Source organism: Scyliorhinus canicula, unplaced genomic scaffold (genome assembly GCF_902713615.1).
Source record: "Scyliorhinus canicula unplaced genomic scaffold, sScyCan1.1, whole genome shotgun sequence".
Taxonomy (NCBI): Eukaryota; Metazoa; Chordata; class Chondrichthyes; order Carcharhiniformes; family Scyliorhinidae; genus Scyliorhinus; species Scyliorhinus canicula.
In genome coordinates, this window is record NW_024056013.1 from 1491032 (window position 1) to 1509594 (window position 18563).

The window sequence follows — 18563 nt, forward strand, 5'->3', positions numbered from 1 at the left end:
GCAGGCAATTAACAAAGAAATAACTGATGCATGTAGAAATGGTACAGCAGTTATCATGGGGGATTTTAATCTACATGTCGATTGGTTTAACCAGGTCGGTCAAGGCAACCGTGAGGAGGAGTTTATAGAATGTATCCGCGATAGTTTCCTAGAACAGTATGTAATGGAACCTACGAGGGAACAAGCGGTCCTAGATCTTATCCTGTGTAATGAGACAGGATTGATTCATGATCTCATAGTTAGGGATCCTCTCGGAAGGAGCGATCACAATATGGTGGAATTTAAAATACAGATGGAGGGTGAGAAAGTAAAATCAAATACTAGTGTTTTGTGTTTAAACAAAGGAGATTACAAGGGGATGAGAGAAGAACTAGCTAAGGTAGACTGGGAGCTAAGACTTTATGGTGGAACAGTTGAGGAACAGTGGAGAACCTTCCAAGCGATTTTTCACAGTGCTCAGCAAAGGTTTATACCAACAAAAAGGAAGGACGGAAGAAAGAGGGAAAATCGACCGTGGATATCTAAGGAAATAAGGGAGAGTATCAAATTGAAGGAAAAAGCATATAAAGTGGCAAAGATTGCTGGGAGATTAGAGGACTGGGAAATCTTTAGGGGGCAACAGAAAGCTACTAAAAAAGCTATAAAGAAGAGTAAGATAGAGTATGAGAGTAAACTTGCTCAGAATATAAAAACAGACAGTAAAAGTTTTTACAAATATATAAGACAAAAAAGAGTGGCTAAGGTAAATATTGGTCCTTTAGAGGATGAGAAGGGAGTTTTAATAATGGGAAATGAGGAAATGGCTGAGGAACTGAACAGGTTTTTTGGGTCGGTCTTCACAGTGGAAGACACAAATAACATGCCAGCGACTGATAGAAATGAGGCTATGACAGGTGAGGACCTTGAGAGGATTGTTATCACTAAGGAGGGAGTGATGGGCAAGCTAATGGGGCTAAAGGTAGACAAGTCTCCTGGCCCTGATGGAATGCATCCCAGAGTGCTAAAAGAGATGGCTAGGGAAATTTCAGATGCACTAGTGATAATTTACCGAAATTCACTAGACTCTGGGGTGGTCCCGGTGGATTGGAAATTAGCAAACGTGACGCCACTGTTTAAAAAAGGAGGTAGGCAGAAAGCAGGAAATTATAGGCCAGTGAGTTTAACTTCGGTAATAGGGAAGATGCTGGAATCTATCATCAAGGAAGAAATTGCGAGGCATCTGGATAGAAATTGTCCCATTGGGCAGACGCAGCATGGGTTCGTTAAAGGCAGGTCATGCCTAACTAATTTAGTGGAATTTTTTGAGGACATTACCAGTGCAGTAGATAACGGGGAGCCGATGGATGTGGTATATCTGGATTTCCAGAAAGCCTTTGACAAGGTGCCACACAAAAGGTTGCTGCATAAGATAAAGATGCATGGCATTAAGGGTAAAGTAGTAGCATGGATAGAGGATTGGTTAATTAATAGAAAGCAAAGAGTTGGGATAAATGGGTGTTTCTCTGGTTGGCAATCAGTAGCTAGTGGTGTCCCTCAGGGATCCGTGTTGGGCCCACAATTGTTCACAATTTACATTGATGATTTGGAGTTGGGGACCAAGGGCAATGTGTCCAAGTTTGCAGATGACACTAAGATGAGTGGTAAAGCGAAAAGTGCAGAGGATACTGGAAGTCTGCAGAGGGATTTGGATAGGTTAAGTGAATGGGCTCGGGTCTGGCAGATGGAATACAATGTTGACAAATGTGAGGTTATCCATTTTGGTAGGAATAACAGCAAACGGGATTATTATTTAAACGATAAAATATTAAAGCATGCCGCTGTTCAGAGAGACTTGGGTGTGCTAGTGCATGAGTCACAGAAGGTTGGTTTACAAGTGCAACAGGTGATTAAGAAGGCAAATGGAATTTTGTCCTTCATTGCTAGAGGGATGGAGTTTAAGACTAGGGAGGTTATGTTGCAACTGTATAAGGTGTTAGTGCGGCCACACCTGGAGTATTGTGTTCAGTTTTGGTCTCCTTACTTGAGAAAGGACGTACTGGCACTGGAGGGTGTGCAGAGGAGATTCACTAGGTTAATCCCAGAGCTGAAGGGGTTGGATTATGAGGAGAACTTGAGTAGACTGGGACTGTACTCGTTGGAATTTAGAAGGATGAGGGGGGATCTTATAGAAACATTAAAAATTATGAAGGGAATAGATAGGATAGATGCGGGCAGGTTGTTTCCACTGGCGGGTGACAGCAGAACTAGGGGGCATAGCCTCAAAATAAGGGGAAGTAGATTTAGGACTGAGTTTAGGAGGAACTTCTTCACCCAAAGGGTTGTGAATCTATGGAATTCCTTGCCCAGTGAAGCAGTTGAGGCTCCTTCATTACATGTTTTTAAGGTAAAGATAGATAGTTTTTTGAAGAATAAAAGGATTAAGGGTTATGGTGTTCGGGCCGGAAAGTGGAGCTGAGTCCACAAAAGATCAGCCATGATCTAATTGAATGGAGGAGCAGGCTCGAGGGGCCAGATGGCCTACTCCTGCTCCTAGTTCTTATGTTCTTATGAGTGGGACAATCAGACAATAATAGTGGAGATGGGGGCCAGAGGGGAAACAGCAAAGGATTCACTCACTTTGAGAGTAACAAACACAGTATCTTTCCAGTAATAAGTCAGACTGCAGTATGTGAGTGAACGTAATCATTGGATCCAAAGTAGAATCAGAAGAGTCCCTCCAATGCAGAAGGAGGCCATTAGAACATTGAACGATACAGCGCAGTACAGGCCCTTCGGCCCACGATGTTGCACCGACATGGGAAGTCAAAAACTAAAGGCCACCTAACCTACACTATGCCATTATCATCCATATGCTTATCCAATAAACTTTTAAATGCCCTCAATGTTGGCGAGTGCACTACTGTTGCAGGTAGGGCATTCCACGGCCTCACCACTCTTTGCGTAAAAAACCCACCTCTGACCTCTGTCCTATATCTATTACCCCTCAATTTAAGGCTATGTCCCCTCGTGCTAGCCACCTCCATCCGCGGGAGAAGGCTCTCACTGTCCACCCTATCTAACCCTCTGATCATTTTGTACGCCTCTATTAAGTCACCTCTTAACCTTCTTCTCTCTAACAAAAACAACCTCAAGTTCATCAGCCTTTCCTCATAAGATTTTCCCTCCATACCAGGCAACATCCTGGTAAATCTCCTCTGCACCCATTCCAAAGCTTCCACGTCCTCCCTATAATGAGGCAACCAGAACTGTACGCAATACTCCAAATGCGGCCGTACCAGAGTTTTGTACAGCTGGAACATGACCTCATGGCTCCGGAACTCAATCCATCTACAAATAAAGGCCAACACACCATAGGCCTTCTTCACAACCCTATCAACCTGGGTGGCAACTTTCAGGGATCTATGTACATGGACACCGAGATCCCTCTGCTTATCCACACTACCAAGAATTTTACCATTAGCCAAATGTTCCGCATTCCTGTTATTCTTTCCAAAGTGAATCACCTCACACTTCTCTACATTAAACTCCATTTGCCACCTCTCCTCCCAGCTCTGCAGCTTATCTATATCCCTCTGTAACCTGCAACATCCTTCCACACTGTGTACAACTCCACCGACTTTAGTGTCGTCTGCAAATTTACTCACCCAACCTTCTGTGCCCTCCTCTAGATCATTTATAAAAATGACAAACAGCAACGGCCCCGGAACAGATCCTTGTGGTACGCCACTCGTAACTGAACTCCATTCTGAACATTTGCCATCAACCACCACCCTCTGTCTTCTTTCAACTAGCCAATTTCTGATCTACATCTCTAAATCACCCTCAATCCCCAGCCTCCGTATTTTCTGCAATAGCCGACCATGGGGTACCTTATCAAACCCTTCCATCAGGCAGAAGATACAGATGTCTGAACACCTGCACATCCAGATATAGGAACAGCTTCTTCGCCACATCTACTAAACTCCTCAACAAAGTGTTCCCTGTAAGAATACTATTCACGACACCCTATGCTGCTCTTGTTTGGCATTGTTCTTCTCTGTAACCAATCAGTATATGTTGATGCACCACTGTCAGTTTACTCTGTCGATTATTCTTTTGTCTACTATGTACGTACTGTGTACGTTCCCTTGGCCGCAGAAAACTACTTTTCACTGTACGTTGATACATGTGACAATAAATATCAATCAATCCATCAATTTACCTCCAGTCAGGAACATCACAGGTTCACACCAATCTCAGATTTGACAGCACATTTTCAGCATTCACCATTGTTCTTCCTGACTCTGAACACAGCACATACAGTGCAGAAGGCGGCCATTCGGCCCATCGAGTCTGCACCGACTCACTTAAGCCATTACTTCCATCCTATCCCCAATAATCCAACCTAAACTTTTTGGTCACTGAGGGCAATTTATCATGGCCAATCCACGTCTTTGGACTGTGGGAGGAAACCGGAGCACCCGGAAGAAACCCACGCAGACACAGGGAGAACGTACAGATTCCGCACAGACAGTGACAGGCGCGGAATGAAACCTGGGACCATGGCACTGTGAAGCCACAGTGCTAGCCACTTGTGCTACCATGCTGCCCGACAGTTGTAAAGGAAACATCTGTTCCATATCTAGGAGCTCTGAACAATGGAAGAGAGTGGATGGGACACATTTCTTACATGCCTCAGGATTTAACCACACGGGGACTTTGCTCTCAGTGAAGAGAGATGTAAAAGACCAAAGTGTCATTTGTCCCTCTCAGTGTGACCCTGAAGGACTGTGTCCAGGCTGAAGTTCTGTTCCTGCCGTATGATCCTTCATTTCTTTCTGAGCTCCAGACAGGTGATGTTAAACACTCAGGTGGGAAAGATAAAAATCTGCAACAACGTTTCAATTCAAAAAAAGTTGATTTATTTCACATTTATTCAGAATAATAAACTTTATCAGCAGATATAGACAGTCAGAGTGAACATTATTCAGTCCTGGGCATAATGAACAGCATCAATAAGGGTATGATCTAAACCTTGTAGTTGCTTGTGAACTCGCTGGTGTGTTAGCAGGTGGGATGAGTGAGTAAACCCCTTTTCACGGACATTACAGGTGAATAGCCGCTCCCCAATGTGAATTTGATGGTGTTTCAGAAGATAAGATAAATGAGAAAATTCCTTCCCAGAGACGGAGCAGGTAAAGGGCATCTCCCCACTGTGAACTCTCTGGTGTGTCAGCTGGTTGGATGGCTGACTGAATTCCTTCCCACATACTGAGCAAGTTAATGGCCTCACTGTGAACCTCCTGATGTGTCAGAAGGTTGTATGAACGTGTGAATCCCTTCCCACATTCAGAGCAGGTGAACGGTCTATCCCCTGTATGAAGTTGCTGGTGTATCAGAAGGTTGGATGAATTAATGAATCCTTTCCCACAGTCAGAGCAGGTGAATAGCCTCTCCCCAGTGTGAGCATATTGGTGTGTTAATAAATTCTTTTTGTTTTTAAAGCTCTTCTCAGAGTCAGGTCAGTTAAAAGGTTTGTTATCAGAATGAACAAGTTGATGTGTCTGCAGGTGGGATGACTGAATGAATCCTTTCCCACACAGGGAGCAGGAGAACAGTCTCTCTCCAGTGTGAATACGTTGATGTGTCAGCAGATCCTTTTTACATAAGTCATCACTGTCAGTCCAGGCAAGAAATTCTGAACAGACCATTCTAGTTTCTCTGGAACATTTTTTCCTCTCTTGTTCCCCCAAAGCTGTAAATCCCCGTCCCACACACTCTCCCTCCTCCCTGAACTGAAATCCAAACCCATCTCACCATCTGCACCATTTCTTTCCTCCACTCCCAGTTTTCTCCCTCCCTCTCCTCTGCCTGGGTTCAATTCTCCAGCTCCTGTCCGCAGACTGAGAATAAAACCAATGGGTCTTATTGGGGGGTTTGGGTTCTCACCATTGTCCCCGCTCGCGGCGGCTCTCATTCAGTCTCTGGGAACCGCACTCACTCTCACTGCGGCTGCGCTCAGGCCGGAGCTGCACCGCGCATGCTCCGCACAGAGAGGCGACTTCCGGGGGCGGGGCATTGTGACGCCTGCGCGTTCTGGCTTCTGTGACGAGGATAGGGCATATTCATGCGCGCCCGGCATTCTTGGTAGCCCTATCCACCATTATTCCATTACGTTCCTCAAAGTGATAACTTGGTTCCGGCACTTCTGATACAGTTCGGTTTTTGTACAGAATGTGGCGGCTGCATCGGTGTTTTTCTCTCTGATCGGCCCCTGTTAACGGCTGTCATCTGTTTAGGGGGTGATATGCCGCAGAGCGCATGCGCAGCCGCCATCTTTCTCAGCAGAAATGTGCAGCAGGGCGCATGCGCAGCCGTCCTGGACCCGGAAGCCGGAAGAGAGAATCTTGTGAATTTCTCTCCTGGACTGAGAGTGAAATTCCTTTGGAAACTCTTTTAGAAAGAGGAGGATTTACTGACGGGAACTTTAAACCAAACATCACATCATCCTCTGACTGAGTTACTCGATTCATCAGCACCTGAGTATCATTGGGAGGTAAAGTGGTTTGTCTGTTCTGTCTGAGCACAAAGATTTCAGATATCAGAGTGACTGGGAAACTTTTAATGACCATTCCAGGTTAAATTTGAGACTAATTACACCGATCACATTGGGGAAGTTAAATAATTTGTTGTTGTACTCTTATGTATGCAGGTAAATTTGAAAAGTAGCATACTTGGCAGCTAAACTGGGCAAACTGCTGACCTTGTCAGTAGTGAGAGTTACTGTCGGGGTTTTATTAAAGTTTGTTGTTCCTGTTGCATTTCATTCAGCTCATCGTGGCTGCAAAGTAGGTATTCAGCGTAATCTCAATTTCCAGATTGTGAGGGCAGCACATAGCATTGTGGATAGCACAATCGTTTCACAGCTCCAGAATCCCAGGTTGGAATCCGGCTTGGGTCACTGTCTGTGTGGAGTCTGCACATCCTCCCCGTGTGTGCGCGGGTTTCCTCCGGATGCTCCGGTTTCCTCCCACAGTCCAAAGATGTGCAGGTTAGGTGGATTGGCCATGATAAATTGCCCTTTGTGTCCAAAATTGCCCTTAGTGTTGGGTGGGGTTACTGGGTTATGGGAATAGGGTGGAGGTGTTGATCTTGGGTAGGGTGCTCTTTCCAAGAGCCGGTGCAGACTCAATGGGCCGAATGGCCTCCTTCTGCACTGTAAATTCTATGATTCTATGATTTAGATCCCTCAGAATATTTAAAAAATATAAATTTATATTTTTTTCCAATTAAGGGTCAATTTAATTTTGCCAAGCCACCTAACCTGCACATATTTGGGTTGTGGGGGTGAAACCCACACAGACAATGGGAGAATGTTCAAACTCCTCATAGACTGTGACCAAGGGCCAGGATCAAACCCGGGTCCCCAACCACTGTGCCAGTATGAAACTCCAGAATTTTATATATTTAGAATAATCTTTATCATTGTCACAAGTAGGCTTATGTTAACACTGCAATGAAGTTACTGTGAAAATCCCCTGGTCACCACACTCTGACACCTATTCAGGTACACAGAGGGAGAATTCAGAATGTCCAATTCACCGAACAAGCATGTCTTTCGGGACTTGTGGGAGGAGACCCATACAGACACTGGGAGAACATGTAGACTCTGCGCTCACAGTGTCCCAAGTGGGAATTGAACCCCGGCACCCTGGTGCTGTGAAGCAACAGTACTAACCACTGTGCTACCGTAAACAGTTCAGCTCAATGTTCTCAGATTAAAGAAGCTGAAGCACCCAACGTGGGTCTTGAACCCACGGCCCTGGGATTAAGACTCCCATGCTCTACCGACTGAGCTAGCCAGGCTGCTTTTCTTAATTTCATTTTGGTTTCCCTTCAGTCTTTTTTGTTCCAAAGAAAACAGCCCCAGTTTATCCAAACTTTCCTCTGAGCAAACATTGGCAATTTCTGGCTGATGTTGTTAAATCCACTCTGTACTCTCTCTGGTGCAATCTTCTGTGCACAGGAATCTAGCTCTGGTCTAACTAGTCCTGTCCTGCCATTTATCATGTAATCCTTTGCATTGTTTTCCCTCCAGCTTTCTTCCTCATTCCTCAAGTGTTAAATCATTTTTGTGTCACAAGTAAACTTCTTCCTCATGTTCCTACATTTACTTTCAAATCAATGATGTAACCAGGAGTGTGAAGGGCCCAGTACTGATTCCTTGGAAACCGTCACTGGAAACAACCCTTTTATTTTCTCTATTCTTTATGGGATGTGAGTGTCACGGGCAAACCAGCTTGGTTGCCCATTCTTAATTGACATTTCAGTGACTTGGCCAAATCAGGTAATGCCGGTGCAGACTCGATGGGCCGAATGATCTCCTTCTGCACTGTAGATTCTATGATTAATTCTGACCTCGGGTCATTGTCGCTGTGGAGTTTTCCTGCGTCTGCGTAGATTTCCTTTCCAGGTGCCCTTGCCGCCATCTTTATTGGCTGTGCATCAGGGCGCATGCACGTTTGTCATCTTTGTCGGGCCGATGTTTCAATGAGTGGGAGGAGCCTGTTCCCCATTGTTCAGAATGGAGACAATTTGTCCATCAAACTGGATTAGTTTTTGACTCCCAATGTCTTACTGATGATGCAAAGCGGTGGCAGAGATGGAAAGAAAAGGAAGCCAATCCTGGTCTCCGGATTTCACTGTCTCATTGGACACCCTGTCCCATGTGTCCAAAGCTCTGCGGCTCGTTTCAGCCACATGAAGACCATGGGTAGAAATTCACAATCCTGAGTAGACGTCATCCTCGAATCGAGGGACTGCTAATGACAAGAGGGTCAGTGTGCAACAGGGGGGCAAGAGCGGTCATCATAGACTAGGGACCAGGAGGAAAGAATGTTGTAAATTTCTATCTTGGACTGATTGTGATTCATTTTGGAAACTCCTTTTACAGGGGATTAGTAGGGGATGATTTATACACAGCAAATACAAATCGGGAGAAATATTTATCTTTCCCGAATTTTATTTCTGGACTGACCGTGATGCCTTTGTAAACTTCTTTCACAGGGACTTAGAAAGGGATTCACAGACAGGAAATTCACAACGAATCCTCACATCAAATTCTGACAGCACCATTCGAGTTACCAAGACTTGGATTGGATTGGATTTGTTTATTGTCACGTGTACCGAGGTACAGTGAAAACCTGGAGATTTGTTTGTAAGCATTGAGTTCCATATCATTATCACTCACTCTGTAAAATTTCTTCCTCATATCCTCCCTGTAGATCTTGCTCACAATATGAAATCTGTGTCCCATAATTCTGTTACAATCTACTGATGGGAACAGATTGATTTATCTTTTTTCCGGGTTCGCTGTTGTTGTTTCTGGTGCCTGGGTCATGCCAGATGGTCCGTCCGGATTCCACTCCATTATTGTGTATTTATAGCGGTTGAATGGGCTTGGACCAGTCCATTTCCAGATCCAGTACACAAGTGAAGTCTCCGCCAAGCATTGATTGATGTGTATCCAGGTCTGGGATGGATCCCAACGATATTTTTACAAATGCCACATCGTCCCAGTTAGGGGCTTAGCCATTCACCAACACCACCAATGTACCCACCAACTACCCACTGACCACCACGTATCTCCCATTAGTGTCCGCAGTGATGCTAGTGACTGAAAGAGGGATCTGTTTATTGATTAGAATTGCAGCACATCGAGCCCTTCCGTCAAAGCCCGAGTGAAACACTTGGCTCCCCGCTCCGCAGTCCGGTCTGATCTCTAACCCGCAAGTGAGTCTCCTGCAAGAACACCGCACCAGCATTTAGATTCTTTAGGTGAGCGAAAACCCTTGACCTTCACTGTTCCACCCAATCCCCTTGCATTCCAGATGACCAGCTGAATCAAGGGTCTCTGCACCAGCCCCCATCAGGGAATCAGCCACTTCCACCATGAGAGTCTATCCACCAAATCTTCAAAAAGTACTTCAAAATGGCCGCCACGCGCACACATCTTCAGAGTAAAACAAAAACAGTTTTATAGTCACCATCAGCAAAGTAACCCCCCCCCCCCCCCCATTTCTCACCAACTCCCCACCCAGACACGCACAAATTGAATCCAAACCCCCCCCCCCCCCCCCACCCGGGCTCCGGCCCAGGCGCTGAGCTTGTTGAACCAGCCGTAACTGGTTCACTGGCTGCAGCTTCACACACATCCCCCCCCAATCTCACTCCTATTCACCAGCTGACTGCTGGCAGGGCAGCTCCTCTCAGGACAAGAAGAAAATAATAAAAACAACGATATTGCCCACTTCGAGGATAAAACATATTCCAGAATGCAGTCCCTCACTAGACTCAATTTCCAACAGGGGCCGTCACCCCCCCCCCCCTCCTCCTCATAGATCTGCGTTGTGCTTTGTAAAGAAAATCTCTCTTCATCCCCACACAGAAAAACAGATTCTATCAGAAAATGTCAAAAACTATATCGAGGATATCACAACACCCATCCCACCCCACAGGAATGTAGATCTTGTCCAATACAGATAACTGGACCCCAGTCCATGCTTTACAATAAAGGCATTCGCCTCCTCCACTGTCTCGAAATGGAAGTCTTTTGACACATTTGTAACCCGCAGCTTTGCCGGATAAACCGCCCCGAATCAAACTCCTTTCTCACACAGAGCAGCCTGAACCTTATTAAAGGCCGCGCACTTCCTCACCAGCTCGGCTCCCACATCCTGGTAAATCCTCACTCGGATAACTGAGTGAATCCCTTCCCACACTCGGAACAGGTGAATGGTCCGTCGCCGGTGTGACTGCGGTGATGAGTCCCCAGCTCACATGGGGACTTGAATCCCGCCCCACAAGTCCCCACATGAAAAATGAAATGAAAATCGCTTATTGTCGCAAGTAGGCTTCAAATGAAGTTACTGTGAAAAGCCCCTAGTCGCCACATTCCGGCGCCTGTTCAGGGAGGCTGGTACGGGAATTGAACCGTGCTGCTGGCCTGCCTTGGTCTGCTTTAAAAGTCAGCTATTCAGCCCTGTGCTAAACCAGTTCCTATTTCCACGGTTTCAGCATGCTGCTGGTGTCCTTGTCCCTCTCCACGTTTGACGATCAATTGAATAATAAACTTTATTAGTGTCAAAAAAAGGCTTTGAACACTGCAATGGTTACTGAAAAAATCCCTTAGTCGCCACACTCCGGCGCCTACTTGGGTACTCAGAGGGAGAATTCAGAATGTCCAAATCACCTAACAGCACATTTTTTGGGACTTGTGGGAGGAAACAGGAACACCCGGAGGAATCCCACACAGACACGGGGAGAATGTGCAGTCTCTGCACAGACAGTGACCCAGCCAGGAATTGAACCCAGGTCCCTGGCGCTATGAATCGACATTGCTACCTGCTGTGCTATCATGGTGTCCTTGTCTCTACAGAAGCATGAGTAGGGTCTCTCCCCGCTCTGAATGGTGTGATGTTTCAGATTGCATAGTACCGATGACAACTCAGGATTTAGGCAGTCAAATTCGATTGGGTGAGTGATGAGGGAGGAATGGAGCCGGCGGATGGGTCGGGAGGCTTCATAAACGCTCCGTGCAGCCCAAGCCCCGAATACGAAGCTCGGATACGGCAGCTGAACCGGCGAAAGCTGCTCGGGCTTTTCCCCGAGACAGGGCCGGGTGGCCGCGCGCATGCGGAGGGAGCGAGAGCCCTGTCTTTGCCCCGCCTCCCATTCACTTTGATTGGCTGGAGGACCAGCTGTTCTTGTTCGGTCCTGCAGCCCCGCCCCCTCTTCCTATTGGTCCGAACCCGCCGTCAATCAGTCCCCGGGCATTGTGAGCTGGAGCAAACCCTTCACCATCATTGTCAGCTCCCTGGTTTGCAGCTGCGGAGCTTCTCCCTCCCGGGAACAGGCCCAGGTTAACGGGCACCATCCTGCTTCACACACTGGAGGGTGGTTCACATCACAGGATGGGGGAGGGGGATAATAAATAAGAGCTTACATTTTGCACTCAAATCAGTGAGGACTCTGATTTCTGGCACGGAAGGGAACCCTGGCAGGTGGGCGGGGAGGATTCACAAACACCCGCTGGAGGCCCCAAACCCCCAATAAGACCCATTGGATTTATTGTCAGTCTGCAGACAGGAGCTGGAGAACTGAACCCAGTCAGAGGAGAGGGAGGGAGAAAACTGGGAGTGGAGGAAAGAAATGGTCCAGATGGTGAGATGGGTTTGGATTTCAGCCCAGGGAGGAGAGAGAGTGTGGGATGGGGATTTACAGCTTTGGGGGAACAAGAGAGGGAAAAATGTTCCAGAGAAACTAGAATTGCCTGTTCAGAATTTCTATCCTGGGCTGACAGTGATGCCTTTTGTAAACTCCTTTTACAGGGGGTTAGAATTGTAGAATTTCCACACAAACACTGAACCCAACAGAAAGGTTTGTCTCTTTGCGAATTCTATCCTGCATTGACAGTGATGCCTTTTGTAACGTGAGAGATTACAGCGATCAGGAAAGATTGAATGAAGTGGGGCGCTTTTTATATCGACAACAATAAATTAAGCAGTGACCTGCTATAAATCTTTTAAATTATCAGTAGTTTGGAGAAGGGCGATGTGAGAGAGTGACCATCAATAAACAACAAGTCATAAATACAAGATAGTTATGAATAAATCCAAGGGAACAATACGGATAAATTTGTTTATCACAGGTTCAGGATGTGCAACTCATTACCATGGAAAGGAGTTGAGGAAAATGGTGAGATGTTTTCAAAAGTAAACAGGACAAGCACATGAGAGAAAATGGAATCGAACATCAGCTGAAAGGCTAAGATTTGATAGGTGTGACAGTCGGAGATGTGTGCCGAGTATTGACAGCAGCAGAATCTGTGACAGAATGGGCTGGTTGTATCTTATATATTCACAATATTTCAATGTAATTTCCTTTTACAGAATATTTGCAGATGCAAACATCATGTCGAGATCTGACAGAGTCACTTGATTCATCAGGACCGGCCTTTCAACGTGGAAGGAGAAGTGTTTGTCTGTCTTTGGGAAAGCACCGAGACACAGACATCCAAGTAATTTTCCAGTTAGCTGGAGCTGAGCTTTAACCAATCACACAGCATGAAATTAAATTGCAGCATTGACATCAGGGAGACACCGTACTCAGGCTTCAACTGATGATCCAAGTTGGAGAGACATAAGGACATTCGTACCAAAGGAATCAAGAAGCAGCAATTGGACATTCAGCCCCGTGAGCCTGTTCCACCATTTAATAACATCATGGCTGATCTGATAGTGACCTCAAATCTGCATCCCACCTACACCTGATAACCCGTCGATAACCATGGAGAAACCGTGGAAATGTGGGGACTGTGGGATGGGATTCAATTACCCATCTGAATTGGAAACTCATCGACGTATTCACACTGGGGAAAGGCCATTCACCTGCTTTGTGTGTGGGAAGGGATTTACTCAGCTATCAATCCTCCTGAAACACCAACTTGTTCATAATGATCAGAGACCTTTTAAATGTGCTGACTGTGAGAAGAGCTTTAAAAGCAGAATTAATTTACTGACACATCAACGAACTCATGCTGGGGAGAGGCCTTTCACCTGCTCCATGTGTGGGAAGGGATTCACTCAATCATCCCACCTCCTGAAACATCAACTTGTTCATAATGATGAGAGACCGTTTAAATGTGCTGACTGTGAGAAGAGCTATAAAAGCAGAACTGATTTACTGACACATCAGCGCACTCACACTGGGGAGAGGCCATTCACCTGCTCCGTGTGTGGGAAGGAATTCATTCGGTCATCCCACCTCCTGGAACACCAACTTGTTCATACTGATCAGAGACCTTTTAAATGTGCTGACTGTGAAAAGAGCTTTAAACGCAGAATGGATTTACTGTCACATCAACGCACTCACACTGGGGAGAGGCCATTCACCTGTCTGGAATGTGGGAAGGGATTTAATGCTTCATCAAATCTCCGGGCTCACCGTCAGGTCCACTCTGACCAGAGACCGTTTAAATGTGCTGACTGTGAGAAGAGCTTTAAACGCAGAGAGGTTTTACTGATACATCAACGCACTCACACTGGGGAGAGGCCGTTCACCTGCTCCGTATGTGGGAAGGGATTCACTCGGTCATCACTCCTCCTGAGACACCAACGTGTTCACACTGATCAGAGACTGTTTAAATGTGCCGTCTCTGAGAAGAGCTTTAAAAGTAAAAGCTGTTTAGAACATAGATAGAACAGTACAGCACAGAACAGGCCCTTCGGCCCTCGATGTTGTGCCGAGCAATGATCAAACCCACGTATCCACCCTATACCCGTAACCCAACAACCCCCCCCCTTTAACCTTACTTTTTAGGACACTATGGGCAATTTAGCATGGCCAATCCACCTAACCCGCACATCTTGGGACTGTGGGAGGAAACCGGAGCACCCGGAGGAAACCCACGCACACACGGGGAGGACGTGCAGACTCTGCACAGACAGTGACCTAGCCGGGAATCGAACCTGGGACCCTGGAGCTGTGAAGCATTTATGCTAACCACCATGCTACCGTGCTGCCCGTAATTGTGACTGGTCCAGATCCTGAGAGTGGCCACAGGCTCAGGCTGACTGGCTGATTGTCCAATATTAACAGTGAGAGTCTCAGTGGGACAATCAGACAATAATAGTGGAGATGGGGCCCAGAGGGGAAACAGCAAAGGATTCACTCACTTTGAGAGTAACAAACACCGTGTATGTTCCCATAATAAGTCAGGCTGCAGTGTGTGAGTGAACACATCATTGCATCCAATGTGGACACATAGAAACTCCTCAGTGTAAAAGGAGGCCATTCGGCCTATCGAGTCTGTACTGATACACGAACGCACTCACCCTGGGGAGAGGCCATTCACCTGCTCCATGTGTGAGAAGAGATTCACATGTTCATCCTACCTTCTGATACACCAGCGAGTTCACACTGGGGAGAGACCGTACACTTGCCCTGTGTGTGAGAAGAAATTCACTCGGTCATCCTACCTGACTTCACACCAGCTTGTTCACACTGATCAGAAACCTTTTAAATGTTCTGATTGTGAAAAGAGATTTAAAAGTAAATCGAACCTGCTGAAACACCAGCGAGTTCACGCTGAAACAGAATCATAGAATTTACAGTGCAGAAGGAGTGCATTCGGCCCATCGAGTTCACCGACCCTTCGAAAGAGCAGCTTCAGCCCATACCTCCAACCTAAACCATTACCCCACCTAACCTTTTTGGACACGAATGGCAATTTAGCATGGCCAATCCACCTGACCTGGACTGTGGGGGGGAAACCGGAGCACCCGGAGGAAACCCACACAGACGCTGGGACAACGCGCAGTCTCTACACAGACAGTGACCCAAGCCGGGAATCAAACCTGGGACCCCTGGTGCTGTGAAGCAACAGTGTTAACCACTGCTGCTGTGTCGCCCACATGTGGGAGTGGTCCTGCGGAGAGGCTGTTTAACTGCTCTGCGTGTGGGAGGAGATTCACTCAGTCAAACAACCTGAACAGATATCAGCAATTTCACAGGCAGCAGCAGGGTTTGGATTCAGCTGTTGTTGCTGCTGTTAGTCACATCCAGGACTGAATGATGCCTGGACGTCTGTTTCCAGTGGGACTCCACAGTTTTCCGGTATATATCAATGATTTAGACTGAAATGTATGCACCAGGATTATGCAAAAGCTGCTGATGTGTTTTGGACAATGAGGGAGAAAGCCATGGACTGGGTGAGGTGGACAGAAAAGTGGTAAATGGAAACTTAGATAATGAGAGGTTAGGAACACACTTCAGTTAACTCCCGATAGAAATAAGGTCACTTCAGGATAATGGAAAAAACTGATTGGTGGGGAAGCTACAAATAATCCTTTTTTAAAAAAAAAAAAATCAGAGAACCCAATTATTATTATTTTTTTCCAATTAAGGGGCAATTTAGCCTGGCCAATCCACCTAACCTGCACATCTTTGGGTTGTGGGGGTGAAACCCATGCAGACATGTGGAGAATGTGCAAACTCCACACGAACAGTGACCCAGGGCCGGGATTCAAACCCGGGTCCTCAGCGCTGTAGTCCCAGTGCTAACCACTGCTCCACGTGCTGCCCCAGCTACAAATAATTCTAATAACTTCATTGAACAGTTCTCAAATGGAAAGGCACTTGACCACATTAAAACTAAGGATCTACAATAGACGTTTGATCCAGTAAGTCATATTTAGGGCAAGATTATAAACAGAGGGCATTTATTTAATGTGATTAGAAAAGGAAGCAATGCTGAGCAAGGCAAGGAGAGTGGGCAAAGAAGTGGCAGATAAGAACATAAGAACATAAGAACTAGGAGCAGGAGTAGGCCATCTGGCCCCTCGAGCCTGCTCCGCCATTCAATTAGATCATGGCTGATCTTTTGTGGACTCAGCTCCACTTTCCGGCCCGAACACCATAACCCTTAATCCCTTTATTCTTCAAAAAACTATCTATCTTTACCTTAAAAACATGTAATGAAGGAGCCTCAACTGCTTCACTGGGCAAGGAATTCCATAGATTCACAACCCTTTGGGTGAAGAAGTTCCTCCTAAACTCAGTCCTAAATCTACTTCCCCTTATTTTGAGGCTATGCCCCCTAGTTCTGCTGTCACCCGCCAGTGGAAACAACCTGCCCGCATCTATCCTATCTATTCCCTTCATAATTTTAAATGTTTCTATAAGATCCCCCCTCATCCTTCTATATTCCAACGAGTACAGTCCCAGTCTACTCAACCTCTCCTCATAATCCAACCCCTTCAGCTCTGGGATTAACCTAGTGAATCTCCTCTGCACACCCTCCAGCGCCAGTACGTCCTTTCTCAAGTAAGATGGAATGCAATGTGGAAAAGTGTGAGGCTATGCACTTTGGAAGGAGAAATGGAGGCATAGACTATTTTCTAAATGGGAAAATGCTGAGGAAATCACAAGCACAAAGGGAATTGGGAGACCTTGTTCAAGATTCTCTTCAGGTTAACGTGCAGGTGCACTGCAGCCTCACGGCGCCGAGGTCGCAGGTTCGTTCCCGGCTCTGGGTCACTGTCCGTGTGGAGTTTGCACATTAGCCCCGTGTTTGCGTGGGTTTCTTCGCCCCACATACCAAAGATGTGCCGGGTAGGTGGATTGGCCACGCTAAATTTCCCCTTAATTGGAAAAAATGAATTGGGTACTCTAAATTTAAAAAACTGTAAAAACAAAAGGTTAATGTGCAGATTCAGTCGGCAGTTAGGAAGGCAAATGCAATGTATTCTTGTCGAGAGGGCTCGGATACAAGACCAGGGATGTACTTCTGAGGCTACATAAGGCCCTGATCAGACCCCATTTGGAGTATTATGAGCAGTTTTGGGCCCCGTATCTAAGGAAAGATGTGTTGGCCTTGGAAAGGGTCCAGAGGAGGTTTGCAAGAATGATCCCTGGAATGAAGAGCTTGTCGTATGAGGAACAGTTGAGGACTCTGGGTCTGTACTCGTTGGAGTTTAGACGGATATGGGGAATCTTATTAAAACTTTCAGAATACTGCGAGGCCTGGGTAGAGTGGACATGGAGAAGATGTTTCCATTTGACGGCAAAATTAGAAGCAGAGGACACAATCTCAGACCTAAAGGGGTGATCCATTAAAGCAGAGTAAGTAGTCTTACAACACCAGGTTAAAGTCCAACAGGTTTGTTTCCACTCACTATCTTTCGGGGCACAGTTCCTTCCTCAGGTGATGAAGAGGAATTAAAACACATGAGAAGGAATTTCTTCAGCCGGAGGGTGGTGAATCTGTGGAAGTCTTTGCCACAGAATGCCGTGGAGGCCAAATCACTGTCTTTAAGATAGAGATCGACAGGTTCTTGATTAACAAGGGGATCAGGGGTTATGGGGAGAAGGCAGGAGAATGGAGATGAGAAAAATATCAGCCATGATTGAATGGCGTAGCAGATTCAATGGGCCGAGTGGCCTAATTCTTCTACTATGTCTTATGATGTGAAGAAAAACAATCTGTGCTGCATGTGGGATCATGAATGCACTGCTCGAAAATATGGTGGAGGCAGATTCAATTGATGCCTTGAAAAGAGAAGTGGACAACTATTTGTTACATATCAGATCAGCCATGACCTTATTAAATGGTGGAGCACACTGGGCTGAATAGCCAACTCCAGCTCCTTGCTCATCTGTTTGTATCTTTTGAGGAGAAAAATATCTGCAGAGTTCAGGGCCAATGACAGAGGATTGTGACTGTTGCAGAAAGTTGGCACAGATACAATTTGTTGAGTGCCTTTGTTACATGCTGTCACCTTTCTATGCCTCTGTGTTATGAGGGAAATGCAGTGCACCAATGCAAGAGAGGCAGATTGCTCCCTCGAATGGGATTGGATTTGTTTATTGTCACGTGCACCGAGGTACAGAGAAAATTATTATTGTGCGAGCAGCTCAAACAGATCATTTCCTACATGAAAAGAAAGTAAACTAAAAAGAAAATACATAATAGGTACAACAAGGTACACAATGTTGATATATAGACAAAGGCATTGGGTGAAACA

General features: G+C 46.1%; 1 non-coding gene across 1 annotated transcript; it reads right to left on the reverse strand.

Annotated features, from left to right (window-relative positions):
* Positions 1 to 7772: 7772 nt before the first annotated feature.
* Positions 7773 to 7845, reverse strand: trnak-cuu. The gene has a single exon. It is a non-coding gene; the product is annotated as a tRNA-Lys (tRNA).
* Between the last annotated feature and the right edge of the window lie 10718 nt (positions 7846 to 18563).